The 16137-nt window shown below is 40.4% G+C and overlaps 1 protein-coding gene across 30 annotated transcripts in view; it reads right to left on the bottom strand.

The window, feature by feature from the left end:
- CDH13 (cadherin 13) overlaps nucleotides 1-16137 on the bottom strand; it is a 1446594-nt gene that overhangs the window by 908767 nt on the left and 521690 nt on the right.

A 16137-nucleotide genomic window follows, 5' to 3' on the forward strand; every position in this document is an offset into this window, starting at 1 on the left:
TTGCTATTTCTTGGGCTGCTCACGCGGCATATGGAGGTTCCCAGGCTAGGGGTTGAATCGGAGCTGTAGCCGCCAGCCTACACCAGAGCCACAGCAACGCTGGATCCGAGCCGTGTCTGCAACCTACACCACAGCTCACGGCAACGCCGGATCGTTAACCCACTGAGCAAGGGCAGGGACCGAACCCGCAACCTCATGGTTCCTAGTCAGATTCGTTAACCACTGCGCCACCATGGGAACTCCCCAGAGATTTTTTTCTTCCTTTTTCCACACTGGTTCTTAATGACTATCCTTGTGCCTTACACATAGTAGGCACTCAAAAATACTTATATCATTTTCACTTGATCCAGAGAGATAAGGAGGCAGAGTTCCATAACCATTTCATAATTGAAGAAATGGAATCTCTGGAAAGTTAACCATCTTGAGCAAGGTTTGAAAATGGTAGGATTCGAGTGGGGTTCTGGGTTTCATAAGGCTGAGATCTGTGTGTGTGCCTTAGCGTTGCTTCCATCCTTGCTCTGCCACTTCCATGACTGTTTCTGGTCCTGCTCCCCAGGATAGCCAAGAACATGCAAAGACCTTCTTCTAATTCTAAATTTGGACACATGTGAAGCAAGACTTCCTGTTCCAGTTCTGCCATCACCAAGCCTCATTTGTTTTCCTCAGCAAAGATTGCTTCTGTCTTTAAACAATTCCTCATGCATAGGATTTTCATGCTCCTTAAGCCAAGCCTCTCTGAATGTGTTGGTGCATGTAACTGGGAAGCCTTAGTTATGAGCGTCTGGTATATCTGCATCCAAGTATCTGAATAACTGTCAGGTCTCTCTTTCTCTTCCCTTTTTACTCCTCTCTTTTTCTTTCTCTCTCCTTTTCTTATCTCTGTTGGGATTTTTGTCCAACTCACTGCATCCTTGTAGAGGAAAGTTGGATCCCACAGCTCCAGGCTCGCTAGGCTTTGGAACTAATTATTTCAGAGGGGTAAAAATGGCTAACACTCTACAACATTCAAATTACTTCTCACAATGGACTTTCAGTTGCCCTATATGTGTCTCTAGACCAGTCACCTAGCCCAGATAATTAGAGGTCTGATTGGCCATCTGTTGGAGTCACAGAGGCACATATTTGAAAGTTCAAGTAGAATCACTTAGAAGAGTCAATGTTAAGGAGAAGACAATGGGCAAACACAAATGTAGCTGAAGTCTGGTTTGCAGCTATCGCTCCATCTCAATCCTGTATTAAGAATAGTCTATTGGGGAGCTCCCATCGCAGTGCAGCGGAAACAAATCCAACTGGGAACCATGAGGTTGAGGGTCCGATCTCTGGCCTCGCTCAGTGGGTTGAGGATCTGGCGTTGCTGTGAGCTGAGGTGTAGGTCGCAGAGGCGGCTCCGATCTGGCGGTGCTGTGGCTCTGGCATAGGCCAGCAGCAACAGCTCCGATTGGACCTCTAGCCTGGGAACCTTCATGTGCTGCAGGTGCGGCCCTAAAAAGACCAAAAAAAAAAAAAAAAAAGAAGAAGAATCTATTACACTTAGGCTCCTACACATGTCCTCATTCTCTAGGTGGATTCTGACAAGTGCAGTGGGACTGACATGTTTCGCTTTCACACGATGTATCACTATTAACAGAGTTTAGAGTAGTGTCTATCAGTCTCTCTCTTTGTCTCTTGTCTTTGTGTCTCTCTGCCTCTCTCTCCCTCTTCTCTCTCTCTTTTTAGAGATGCCTCACACTGCTGACTCATATTGAGGTCATAGTCCAAAAAAGAAAAAGAAAGAAAAGAAAAACCCAGATATCTATCTGTCACATGGAATCAAAGTTTAACTCCGAGAAGAATTTCCTCTCTGCTGATGACACTGCCAGGAGATTACTCAAAGCCCATTTTCCCTGTCAAATTGCACACACAATTAAGGACAGACGCGATCATCCTGTTCTGGAAGTCAGAATAAAAGCCAGTACCAAGCAAAACATACTCTGCTTAGTAAATTAACTGCCATGTGCAATTGCAGCTGAAGCCCTCTTCTGGATGGGAACATGAATTCGGTTGCAATAATGAGACTAATTTCCTGTGGGATTTGTGGATCCGGTATCTTTTCTTAGTGGTTGTAAGTCACACCAGGTAGAAGCATCAAGGGCTTTAGCTATGATGCTGAAAGCTAGTGAGTCATACGTTACAGACCAGCTGCTCTGTCAGATGGGGGACACTGAAGTACAGAGAACAGAGAAAGAAATTCTGGACCCACAAAGGACGTATAAATGGAATTTTTTCACATTTGCAAAATACAGGCAAAGTCAAGTGGCACCTATTTCTTCCACTTAAGCCCAAACTTTCAAAGCTATTATCAACTCTCTAAAGCCATACCTTGGTTTTTAAAAAACGGAGGTCACCTGAGTGTAAAAGAATGGCGTTTCTATTGTTAACCATAATCTCTGTCACTTGTGGGGGAAAACTAAGCGTAAAAGACAGTTACAATTTTGCCTTTGGAAAACTAATATTCTGATTTCTAAATCCTAAAAGTTGACATAATTCACAACATTCACATCATCCACACATTTTTTAAAACATCTTTTGGGACACGAATTTGTAAATGGTTTCAAAGCCTCTAAGCTTTCTACCAAATGAGAATTCAGGTCTAGTTAGCCTCAAAACAGTGGCTTTCAAACTCTAAGCATCAGAATTGCCTGAAGGACTTGTTAAGTAGTAGCACCAGGCTCTGGAGTTTCTGATTCACTGGGTCTGGAGGAGGGCTCAAGAATTTGCATTCTAACAAGTTCTCAGGTGATGCTGATGAGGCTGGTTTGGGAACCAAACTTTGAGAACAATTGTACAATTATATAGTACATATACATACAGAGAGAGAGAGAGAGAGAGAGAGAGAGAGAGAGAGAGAGAGAGAGTCCAACCATTTCCTTCATAGCTAAAGGGTATATAGAAAAAAAATCAAAGTTATCTGAGTAAGCACTCCTCATAGTTCAAAATGCGTACAGATCATCAGAGGATCTTGCTAAATGCAGATTTCAATTCACTAGATTCCAGGCAGGGCCTGAGATTCTGCATTTCCAACAGCTCCCAGGAGACGCTTGATGCTGCTGGTTTGAGAGCCACGGTTTACTTTCCCTAATAAAAAGTTAACTTCTTTGGGCAGAGCAATTAACCCTTGATGGTACAACAACATTTCATTCTGACTAAACAGTCCCACAGGGAATAAACTCCTTGCATGGAAGGAGCACATTTTCTACTTCTTTGGACCAATCACATTCTATTGGAAAGTGCCTGGCATAGAGGAGAACTAAGTTAATTTAACAACATATACTGAATATCTACTATTTGCCTAACTATTTTCATCATCAGGAACACAAAAATGAAGGAGTTAAGGTTATCTAATGACATACCCAATCCCTAGTAACTGTTTTAATATTCCACAAAGTTAAATTGTTATAGCAATCACTACAAATAAAGTCTATTACACCAAAAGAAAATAGTACAAAACAATTAGGAAAAGCTCTGATCACTGTATCATTCCTGCAAATTTTGCAAGTTGAGCAATTTCTCTAAACAAAAGTTTTTTAAAGGCAGGTTTGGATTTTTTTCTGAGAAAATCAAATACATATATGTGTAAACAATTTACTTGAGAAGAAGATTTTTAGGTGAAATTTATTTCTAGTATGTCTCTTGGCATTTTATTTTATTTTATTTTTTTATTATTACTGTTATTTTTTAATAGTCATTTCCCCAATACAATCTTTTTCTACTGTTCAGTATGGTGACCCAGTTACATATACATTTACACATTCTATTTTCACATATTATCATGCTCCATCATAAGTGACTAGACATAGTTCCCAGTGCTACACAGCAGGATCTCCTTGCTAATTCATTCCAAAGGCAATAGTTTGCATCTATTAACCCCAAGCTCCCAATCTATCCCACTCCCTCCCCCTCCCCCTTGGCAACCACAAGTCTATTCTCCAAGTCCATAATTTTCTCTTCTGTAGAAAGGTTCATTTGTGCCATATATGAGATTCCAGATCTATGTGATATCATACGGTATTTGTCCTTCTGTTTCTGACTTCACTCAGGATGAGAAGCTCTAGTTCCATCCATGTTGCTACAAATGGCATTATTTCATTCTTTTTTATGGCTGAGCAGTATTCCATTGTGTATATATACAACCATGTTCCTGGACTGGAAAAATTAATATTGTAAGAATGGCTATACTACCCAAAGAAATCTGCAGATTCAATGCAATCCCTATCAAATTACCAATGACATTTTTCATAGAACTAGAACTATCCAAAAATTTATATGGAACCACAAAAGACCCAGAATTGCCAAAGCAATTCTGAAGAATAAAAACCAAGCAAGAAGCATAACTCTCCCAGACTTCAGGGAATATTACAAAGCCACAGTCATCAAGACAGTATGGTACTGGCTCAAAAACAGACACACAGACAAATGGAATAGAATAGAGAAATCAGAAATAAACCCTGACACCTATGGTCAATTAATCTTTGACAAGGGAGGCAAGAACATAAAATGAGAAAGAGTCTTTTCAGCAAGCATAGCTGTGAAACCTGCATAGCTGCATGTACATCAATGAAACTGGAACACACCCACACAACATGCACACAAATAAACTCAAAATGGCTGAAAGACTTAACCAAAAGACAAGACACCGTCACACTCCTGGAAGAGAACATAGGCAAAACAGTCTCTGACATCAACCTTATGAATATTTTCTCAGATCATTCTCCCAAGGCAACAGAAATAAGAGCAAAAATAAACCAGTAGGACCTAATCAAACTGACAAGCTTTTGCACAGCAAAGGAAACCAAAAAAGAAACCAAAAAGACAACTTACCTAATAGAAGAATATAGTTTCAAATGTACAACTGACAAGGGCTTATTCTTTAAAATATACAAGCAACTTATACAACTCAACAGCAAAAAAAAAAGCCAACAAGCCAATTGAAAAATGGGCAAAAGACCTGAATAGACATTTTTCCAAGGAAAATGTACAGATGGCCAACAAGCACATGAAAAAATACTCAACATTACTGATTATTAGAGAAATGCAAATCAAAACTACCACAAGATACCACCTCACACCAGTCAGAATGGCCATCATTAATCAGTCCACAAATCACAAATGCAGATGGGGTTGTGGAGAAAAGGGAATCCTTCTGTACTTTTGGTGGGAATGTAAGCTGGTACTACCGCTATGGAGAACAGTACGGAGATACCTTATAAATCTATACATAGAACTACCATATGACCCAGCAGTCCCACCCTTGGGCATATATCCAGACAAAACTTTCCTTAAAAAAGACACATGCACTCACATGTTCACTGCAGCACTGTTCACAATAGCCAAGACATGGAAACAACCCAAATGCCCATCAACAGATGATTGCATTAAGAAGATGTTGTATATATACACAATGGAATACTGCTCAGTCTCTTGGCATTTTAAATAAAAACATTATTTGATAGGACAATTTTACTCATACATGAAACTTTAACAATTAATTATAAAAGAAAAAAATCATATTTCTTCTAAAGTAACAAGACTATTTTATTTTGGGGGGCTGCACCCATGACATGCAGAAGTCCTCAGGCCAGGGATTGAACCTGTACCACAGCAGCAACCTGAGCCACAGGAGTGACAATGCCAGATCCTTAACCTGCTGTGCCACCAGGGAACTCCAAAAACTATTTTAAAAGTGGGGGAAAAAGTCTTAGATTCATTCTTTAGTTCTTATTTTCAACAGCTAGACTGAAATATTAAACTCATGAGTCTATGGGGCTCTCCCAATAATAGGGACACCATCTGCTTTCAGTGATGAAAGTAACTCCAGACTTGACTAGACTTTGAAGGAAACATCAAAATATTTTCTCTATTTGAAAATTATAGAGAACGTCTTTAAAACAACAATGTATTTTCGCCTGTTAAGTTAGCATTTATGTTTAAAAGTAGTAGTAGATAATGCTATTTAATTAAACTTGTAAATGGATGCATTTGATAGTGTCCTTAAACATTCCAATAGTTTTGGAAAACAACTGGCAACTCGTGTGTACTAAGAACTGGAAAAATATCTGTACTTAGTGACTTGGTAGTCCTATTTCTATAAAATTATTCTCTGGAAGTAAAATTTTTGAAAAAAAAAATTGCTCCTCACAGGCTCAGACTGGAAGGGAATATAAGAACAAACTAAGAAAGTGACCAAGACAGCAAAGCAGGAAGACACTGAGCTCAGCTCCTCTCACGGACACACCAAAATTACAACTACTCACAGAGAACTATCTAGGACAATGCCCTGAAGATGAGCAGAAAAGACTTCCACAACTGAAGGCGTAAAGAAGAAACCACAACAAGATGCGTAGGAGACATGGTGTAATCAGGACCCATACCTCTCAATCAGCAGCCCAGGAACAGGAGGAATAGCACAAGCAGAGGGGTCCTCCCCAAGAAGCAAGCGCCCCACACGGGGCTCCCCAGCCTGAGGACCCTGCACCGGGAAGATGAGCCCCTAGAACATCTGGCTTTGAAAACCAGCAGGGCTTAGGTTCGGGAAAGCTGGAGGGCTGTAAAAAACAAACTCTCTGCTCTTAAGGGAGCACGCAGAGTCTCACATGCTCCAAGTCCCAGAACAGAGGAAAGTTTGAAAGGAAACTGGATCAAACCCATCCAATCTTGTAGAGACTGCTGAAGAGGCAGGAGGCAACTGGAACTCCCCCTGGGGACAGAGATGCTGGCAGCAACCACTTGGAGGAGCTTGTTCTACCACAGAGACACTAGTGCTGGCAGGCACCATTCTGAAATCCTCCCTTTAGCCTATTAGCACATGAGGCTTGCCTGGCCAGCAGTGGGCCAGCACCAGCCCTTAGCCCCTGAGGCCTTGCAGACAGCCAAGTGAACATTTGGCCTTGCCCACCAACAGACTAGCATCAGTCCTAAACCCTCCAGGCCACACAGACAGCCATGTGGGGACAGCCCACCCACCAGTGAGTGGGCACCAGCCCCGAGTCTCACAGGCTGCACAGCCAAATACGTTCTAAGCCTACCCTGTGTTCCAGTGGGCCCACAGCTATCACGTGAGGCAAAGCCTTACAGCCAACTGGGCCAGGGGCCTTCCCTGCCTACCAGTGCATCCACATCAGTCAGCCCCACCAACAGAAGGAAGGGTACAGGCAGCCCACACAGGGGGCACCCCAGAGCGGGTAGTTCTGGTGACCACAGGGGAGTATGCTTCTGGGCCTCAGAGCCTGTCTCCTACCTAAGTCCACTCCTCCAAGATCGTGTAACATAACCAACCCCTCAACAAACAGAAATAAACACAAAGAAGTGGGCAATTTGAGGAGAGAGAAGAGAATGTTCCAAACAAAGGAAGAAGACAAAAACTCAGAAAAAGAACCAAAGTGAAAACAAGCAACCTACCCAATTAAGAATTCAGGATAATGATCATAAAACGCTCAACAACTCTGGAGAAGAATGGATGAACATGGAATCGCAGCAAGGAGAAAAAAGAAAGAACAAAACGGAGCCCAGTAACAACTGATATTAAAAATCACTAGAAGGAATCAACAACAGATAGGATGATACAGAGGAATGGTTCAGCAAAGTAGAAGACAGAGTAGTGAACTCACCCTCTTACGGTCTATACAAAACAGTCTCCTCAGTCACATGTTAAGCGCTCAAAAAAGCACAGCTACTACTTTTTAATCCAGGAAATGTTGGAAAGGAGATCTGCCTCAACCTTGTTATAGTTCCTCCTTGAAGCTTGAAGGGTAGGGGACAGGGACGATGAGGAAAGAAAGGAGCTGATATCCTGCAGTCAGCCCAAAGATTTGTCTGAAAAGAGAGAGATGTGATGCATAAAGAGAGCACCTGGACCAACTGGGTTTTCAAAATCCCCTCCTGAGTTTCAACAAAAATCACTAGGAACCAGAGGAAGCTATACCTGCTTACACTACTGCTACCCACAGAAAAGACACATTTTGGTTCATTCCTTCCAAAGTGTAGGAGGTTCAACCTGTGAAAAATGACTACAAGGAGGAGAACATTAGAGCCCCAGATAGACACCATTTTTCGGTGTTTAATTACTCGTGCAACAGTCATTCTTTTGCTTTGCTTTTGGGGATTGTTTGAACCATCTATTTGTTTCCCTTCCTGAGGAAGTGACAGGAGGTTCGTGAAACAAACAGGGAGAGGGAACCATCCTAGCTCCTAGCTGAGCCAGGGTGGAGAAATGGGCTTGCACAAGTAAGGGGAAATAAGCTAGTCTCAAAACTTCCTCAGCTAAAGGTTTCTCTTATCTGTCCAATAAGAAACTGCTGGAAAAAACTTTGTTCTTTAAAGATGGGATTCCTTAGCCATCTTGTTCACTGTTCCCTCCAAAGTCTATAACAGCACCTGGCATATAATAGGTGCCTAATATACGAACAATAAATCAAAATAACAATTTCAAAATTTTCTATAAAAATTAAGTTTTCACAGTTTGAAAAACTTGATATATTTTCAAAGTAGTCTATGCTTACAAAATAAAAAAATATTTTTAATTTTGAAAAACAAATATATGACATTTTTATGTAAAAGATGCAGAGAAAAAACCTTGGAAAGGAATATGAAAAAATATTACCCATCGTGGAGGGAGAAATGCTTGCTCTCTTTTCCACATTCACATCTTTTATGCTGACAAAGGAGAAGAATGCTGAGTTTCTTCTGAGTTTGTTTGTTCGTTGGCCAGGGGTTGAACCCAGGCCACAGTGGTGAAAGTGCTGAGTCCTAACCACTAGACCACCAGGGAGCCCTGACTGAGTTTGAATTTTAAATTGTGAAAATGAATGAAAGATGAGTCCATTCTTTGTCTAGATGAAACACCTTCTCATTTCCATGTTGGATCATTTGTTTCAAAATATTCCAAATAATGCCTTCGAAATACGTATTAGCACTACACACTGACCTACAGTGGCTCAGCAATATTTCCACTTTACCATGGTGCAAACGCAATGCAAATTGAGTAGAAACTGTACTTCAAATTTTGAATTTGGGTCTTGACCCTGTCTAGGACTAAGTGGTACAATACTCTTTCAGGATGCTGGACAGTGGCAGTGAATTGAAGTTCCCAACCACTTGGCCATGAGGGCTAACAACAGACATACTTACAACCATTCTGAGCCCATGTAACCATTCTGTTTTTCACTTTCAGTGCAGTATTCCATAAGTTGTATGAGATATTCCACACTTCATTATAAAACAGGCTTTATGTTGGGTGATTCTGCCCTACTGCAGATAGTGTGAGTGTTCTGAGTATGTTTAAGGTAGACTAGGCTAAGCTAGGATGTTAGGTGGGTCGTGTGTATTAAATAACTTACGATATTCTTAATTTATGATGGGTTTATCAGGGTGTAACCCCATCAGAAGGAAGGAAAATCTATAGTCTACAATTATTAAAATGTCCACTGTTGTTCAAAATTAGTTTTTCCCAGAAGAAGAAGCCAAAAAGGTATTCAGCATTGTTTCAGATTTTAAAAATCATATCCTAAAGAAATTGTGCCAAAAAAGAAAAATAGTGTCTATGATGAATACATGGAGAAAATTATACTATTCTGTTCACACAGTAAAGGTTTCAATATTTCTATAATTTAAAAAACTGTGGAGTTCCTGTTGTGGCCCAATGGAAACAAATCCAACTCGTATCCATGAGGATGAGGGATCAATCCTGGGCCTCCCTCGCTCAGTGGGTTGGGGATCCAGCGTTGCTGTGGTGTGGGTTGCAGTTGACCAGCAGCTGTAGCTCCTATTCGACCCCTAGCTTGGGTACCTCCACATGCTGTGGATGCGGCCCCCCAAAAAACAAACAAAAACTTGTCATGTTACTTATTATCTGGTATCATTTTTGCTAAATGTGTAATTAGTAATTTTATGCACTTAAAAATTCTATTATGTCACTTAGACTTTATTTCAGCATGTACTGGAATTAAACCAATCAATTTATTTTTAATGGACTTATGGAGGAATTTTCAGTATATTCTTGAGACTCATAGGTTGCTACCAGCTTTACTTAGTACATGATGGATAGTTTCTATTTTAAAATATGGCATTTGTTGTGATATAATTTAAATTACCTTTCTGTCAGAAGCATGCGTTCTTCAGAGTTACAATTATGCAAAGGGAAATTATATATTTTATTCCTACTTCATCTTCCTTTATAATCCTTGTTGCGGTTACTTTCATTCAGGTACAATTACATTAGAGAAAACAGGATTTCGCATTTATATTAAGAGCAACTCTATTTAGAAAATTCATTTTGGTTCTTAGTTAATTGCAGAAGAAAAATGAAAGCTATTCTAAAAACAAACAAGAGAAAAAGCTCAAAAGTATCAGAACTCACATGTAAAGCGCTATGTGTAATCAATAACTTGGAGTTTTCACAAGCCCAATTAACGATATAAGTTACTGTATCATAATTATGTTAAGAAAAATATTTTTAGATCTTTTCATGCACTATAAATGTGAAGTATGCTCATTGTGGAAAAGCTGGAGACCTAGACAAAAATAAATTAAGATTACCCTTGATTACTATACCTACATGTAACTACTCTTATGCTTTATTTCCTTCAAGTTCACTTTTATGTTCAGAGCAGCTGCAAATATCAATAGCCCATATATTTTACAAAATTGGCATCAGACAGTATATTATGTATGCTCTGTTTATAACCTAATTTACCTCTGTAAAATACATAGTAAACATATCCCTCTTAATAACTGCAAACTTTCTAAGCCAGCGTTATATCTACACCATGATTCATCTAACCCTCCTCATACTGTTAGGCATTTAGAATGTTTCTTTTCATTCCTATTATAAAATGATGTCACGATCAATGACCCTACATAGAATTTTTCACATCTCTATTTCCATTTGATAAATTATTTCAAGCCAAATTTCTGAGTCAACACATATGAATATATTAAAATATTTAGAAACATAATGATAAAAATCTCTAAAAAGTTATTAAAACTCTCAGAAGCAATTCCAGATATCCATACCCTTAAAGCTGTGTTTCAGCTTTTTAAAAATGTAATTGCAAACTTGAAAAGTAAAAATAGCATCTTCTGTCATTTTCCTTTATAATTTACTTATTAGTGAGAATAAACTTATCTACTTGTGCCATGACCTTTTCCATTTCTCAAAAAAAATTCATTTAAAATAGCTCCTTCAATTCAATACAACCACCTTATCTGAAGTCTACCATGTTACAGACACAGAGATAAGTGCTAAGGATAGAAAATTAATAGGACATCAACCCCATCTTCAAGGATCTCATAGTCTAGTAGAAAAACAGACACATGAATGACCAATTCCAATCTATTATTACAAGTGCCATGTGGACATATGTATAACATGCTAGGAAACCACAGATAAGGAAGCAGAAAACTCTCCAGGGGACAGATGAAGTATATGCAGAGGTGTAAAGTTTCAGCTGGGCTCTGAGGAATGAATGAGAATTCACCAGGCAACCAGGCAGGCGCAGGAAAGAGAGTATCCAGCAGAGACCAATAGAAGAGACAATCAACTTATTGGGAAAGATTGAGCCAAAGGATTGAGCTCTATCAGTGGAAAATAAAATATGATTCACTTTTTTTTTTTTTTTGAACAGAGAAAGGATGCGGTAAGTTTTGGATTTTAGAAAGTGGAAGAAAAGGATGATCTGGAATCGTTTGGGGAATGAGAGAGAATCAGATCAAGGGAAACTGCAAGATACTTTTAGAGGAGTTCCCGTCGTGGCGCAGTGGTTAACGAATTCGACTAGGAACCGTGAGGCTGCGGGTTCGGTCCCTGCCCTTGCTCAGTGGGTTAATGATCCGGCGTTGCCGTGAGCTGTGGTGTAGGTTGCAGACGCGGCTTGGATCCTGCGTTGCTGTGGCTCTGGCGTAGGCCAGTGGCTACAGCTCCGATTAGACCCCTAGCCTGGGAACCTCCATATGCCGATGAAGCGGCCCAAGAAATAGCAAAAAAAGATACTTTTAGAATCTATTCAATGTACAGCAATATATTTACTTAAAAACATAGGCATAAGGAAGAGGTAACTCCTTTCGAATAATCACTTATTTTTAAAATCCTAAGGCACAGTAGCTGTGATAAAATGCATCATTTCTTTCCCAAATGGCTTGCTTTGACCAGTGGGTAGAGGTGACCATAGGCTGATTCCCATCTAGGCTTCAAGAAGTAGCCTGTGTTTCCACATGCCTGTCTGGGAACTTTCTGTCTCCACCAGGAAAATTTGTGCCCCAGCGAGCCCACCATTCCCAGAAAATAGACACACATGGAGGAGACCTGAATGAAACCCACGATTTGGAGCCAAGTCCAGCTGAGCCCAACCTAGATCAACCATTCCCTAGTCTGAACCACTGTGTGTAAACCACCAGGTTTTAGCACGGCTTGCTATACAGCATTATTATGGTAATGGCTAACTGATACTCTGGCATATTCTATTCCTTTAATTTCTTAGATCTAGCCCACCTCTGTTTAAAGACACACTTCATAAGAACGTGGTTTATGCTAATACGCTCCCTGTGCATTATCTGGAAAGTGGGGTAATACAATTGGAATTTGGTAATGATAAGATGTAGCCCAGTCGTCCTAATTGTAGAATATTATCTCATCAACTGAAAGTTGATGAATTTCCATCCAGAATCAAAGTACTCACACTAGCACATAAGAAACCAATTGGCTATTGATCCTGCTGGGTGATAAGCATTTAAACACAATACTAAATGGACAGGAATGAGTTCAGCCCCTTGTAAAAAGGAATACTTGGATCTTGGCTGTCTCCCTTTTGATCATGTTGTATGTGAGCAGCAACCTGTTGCAGGGTATGGCGGCTTTTTAATCAGGTCGTAATAGGCGTCCTCATTCTGCTCATTAAGTTAAAGAAAGGTTTGCTGGGGAAATGGTCTATTAGATTGTAATTTGCTTTCACATGCAAATTAAGAAATAATTATTTCTGAATATCTGGAGATGTAAAATCTGGGTGTTTGACGTGTTTTCCTATGTAGCCAACACTGAAAGTTCAAACGTCTTTTCAGAGAAAAGAAAGGTTTTTTCCAAGTTAAAAGAGATTAAACAATATTCCCTTCTGAATGTACTCTATTCAGGTAAATATTACAGGTGGCATATATTTAGCTCACGATTCAGAACCAACTTTACTCCTAACTTAATATTTTGAAAAGGCTGACAAAAGTCTAATGTCACCACTTTTCCCTTTTCTTTGGCAAAGACAAGTTGTTCTTTAAAATACGATTGAACCAAGATTTAAATTATTTTAAATAGAGGCAAATACTTGCGTCTTTCATTAACTTGAAGTAGCACTTACTCTTCTAATTTTTTTTACAAGTCGAATCTTGTCATTAGGTAATCATGAGGTACATGTGGCTTAAATCACTTCTGACCTTTGTAAACTGTTATGTGGTCTTCTCTTACTCCTTAAATTTAGTGAAACAAAGCATATTTCATGATGGACTTCAGAGAGTCTGAGGCCAAACAAGATTCATTGATGACAAATGCCTCTCAATTTGAATTAGAAAAGGAGTTCTTGGTAGGGAATGGTGGGACCTGGCCCTGTGGGGTTGGGACATCTGGCAAGGTCTTGTTAGACAATGCCTTCTTTACCCGGAAGTGGGATTGGGAAGTTTATCTAAATCGACCATCAAGGCGCATTGTCTGAAAAGGATTTTTTTTCTTAATTCATGAAATTACAAAAAGACGTAATAGTTAAACAACATCTGATTAGGGTAATAACAAATTACCTTCATGGAAAAGAAAATTGTAAGCAATTAGGACTATACTGTAGAATGAATGCTAGGTAACAACTCTATCTAAGTGCTCCTCAGTGCAAAGTTCACAGGAATGGAAAATAGTGAAGTTTTGTTTCCAAAAGGTAGAATTATAAACATATTTTTCTCACTGCTTCTTTGAATGTTTAATACGTTTTTTCAATAAACTGGTTGGTCCACCAAGGGGTTTTGGAAGGTCTATCATGTGTGAGGCATAAGGAATGCAAAAATTATTAAGATAGCCCCTGTCCTCCAGGGGCTGTAGACTCAGCAGGACAAATAAGATAAGACAGGCTTATGAATAAAAATAGACAAAGAATAGGTGATACACGTGAAATGGAAGGCATCACCAAAGTTATGTGAAATTTCAGAGCATGGAGCACAGGTTCTCACAGAAAGAGATAACATTTCCTGCAAACGCAGAGAATGGGCAGAATTTAAATATGGAAAGAGGGCATACTGGGAAAAGGAAACGGTGGCTATGTGCATGGCATCAGGAACCTGAAAGGAAGATTCTTAGCACAGCAGCCAGTGTTGTTTAGCTGTAACATGGAGAAAATAGAAGAGAAATCTAGAAATGCCTGCTGAGAAAAGACAGAGGTGGGGTTAAACGCCAGGCTAGGCAATTTGGAAAGCAGCTCGCGAGCCACTAAAAAGTTCTGGAGCAAGCATGAGGCTCCTGTGTCAAAAGCAGCCTTTTGAAAAGGGAACAGATTAAAATGAGAGTGACAGTGAACAAGGACTCCAACCAGGGAGTTTGAGATGGAATTCCCAGACCTTCACTTTCCAGGAGCTTGACATCAACCAAAGCTGAGGGCTTCTGTATGATGTCACTCAATTCAGGTAAGCAGTCAGACTGCTTTAGTGGAATAAGGTATTGGAGACGCAGGTTTTTTTCCACAGCAGAAAAGACTGATTATCTTACAGCCACTGCACCTTTTACCATGAGACACCCACCATAGTCTAGCAAGGGACTCAGAGAACCAAAAACTCTTAGCCTGTCCCAGATGACAGACTCACACGGAATCCAGGGAATGTACCCGTGGATAGCTACACAAGATGAGGAAGTTCTAGAGATCTGCTGTACGACACAGCACCTTAACAATACTGCATCGTGCACTTAAAAACTTGTTACGAGGGCAGATTTCCTGATGTGTTCCTACCCTCGAAAATAAGGAGGGCATGAGGAAACTCCGGGAGGTGATGGATGTTTATGGCCTTGATCATGGTGATGGTTTCAAACTCATCAAATTAAGTATGTCAACTAGACCTCAATAAAGCTGAGTTTAAAAAACAAAAAGACTGCAGTGAAAACACCTGAAGGTCACTGAGGGAGCAGGAGTAAGGAGCCTTGGGAAGATGCTCTCTGTGGGACGCAGCACGAGCTCAGCAGGGTTAAACCTCTGCACTTGCGGCAGAGCTCAGGCATCAAGTGGACTGGAATTGAGAAGCCACCATTTAATTCCTACCACCTTATAGACCCCCTGCATTGGATATGTTGCTTAAGGATGAAATACAAGACGTATGGGGCATTCTCCGGGACTCGGTTTATAGCCCTGACTGACGGATATTAAGATCATCTTGAATGCGTCCTTACACTACCCCTCCCATCCACAATAAGGAGCACATTTCTGTGGTTACATTTCTTTTGTCCAGTGGGAGATGACACAGACCCTGTGGCATCACACAATGAGAGGGATGACATGGAAATGGCCCAGAAAGGCAAAGAGATAAAGGGATAGGTGAATTGACAGGCGATGGCCCTGAGTCCATCTGGACGGCGGGAAAGGGGGAGGAGCAGGAGAACGCTCCATCTTGACCCTGGGTCCTCAGCCTGGACGACTAAGTGAATGGCAGCAGCATTAAACAAAATTTGTAAGTCAGAATGAGTTTGGTTCATGACATGACGAACCTTTGGGATAATCAGGTGCCCAGGACACAAGGAATTTATATAGAGATTTAGGGATTCGCTCCTAAGTGAAACTACGACAGGATACCTGAAACCAATGCTAATGGAGAAGGTATAAAAAGTTAGGGTAGAACTTGAAAAAAATCACTTGGTGTTGGGAAGAAGGAAAGGAGCCAGAAGAGGCAGAGAAGGAATAACCAGAGAAGAGGACGCTCCAATACGAGGCTGCATCTGAAAGCAAGGGAAGAAGAACCAATAACTACAACACAATGTTGAGGGAGGGAGGAAGGGAACTGCAAGAGGCCACTGGGCAACACGGAGGTCTGGGATGTCCTTCGAGAGAGGTCTTTCCTTAAAGTGATGTGGGTAGCTGTCACACCCAATGACTAGAAGGC

This window comes from Sus scrofa, chromosome 6 (assembly GCF_054392235.1).
Source record: "Sus scrofa isolate SSC_HxYL_T2T_F1_AM1 chromosome 6, Sscrofa_HxYL_maternal_Yorkshire_Landrace_v2.0, whole genome shotgun sequence".
NCBI lineage: Eukaryota > Metazoa > Chordata > Mammalia > Artiodactyla > Suidae > Sus > Sus scrofa.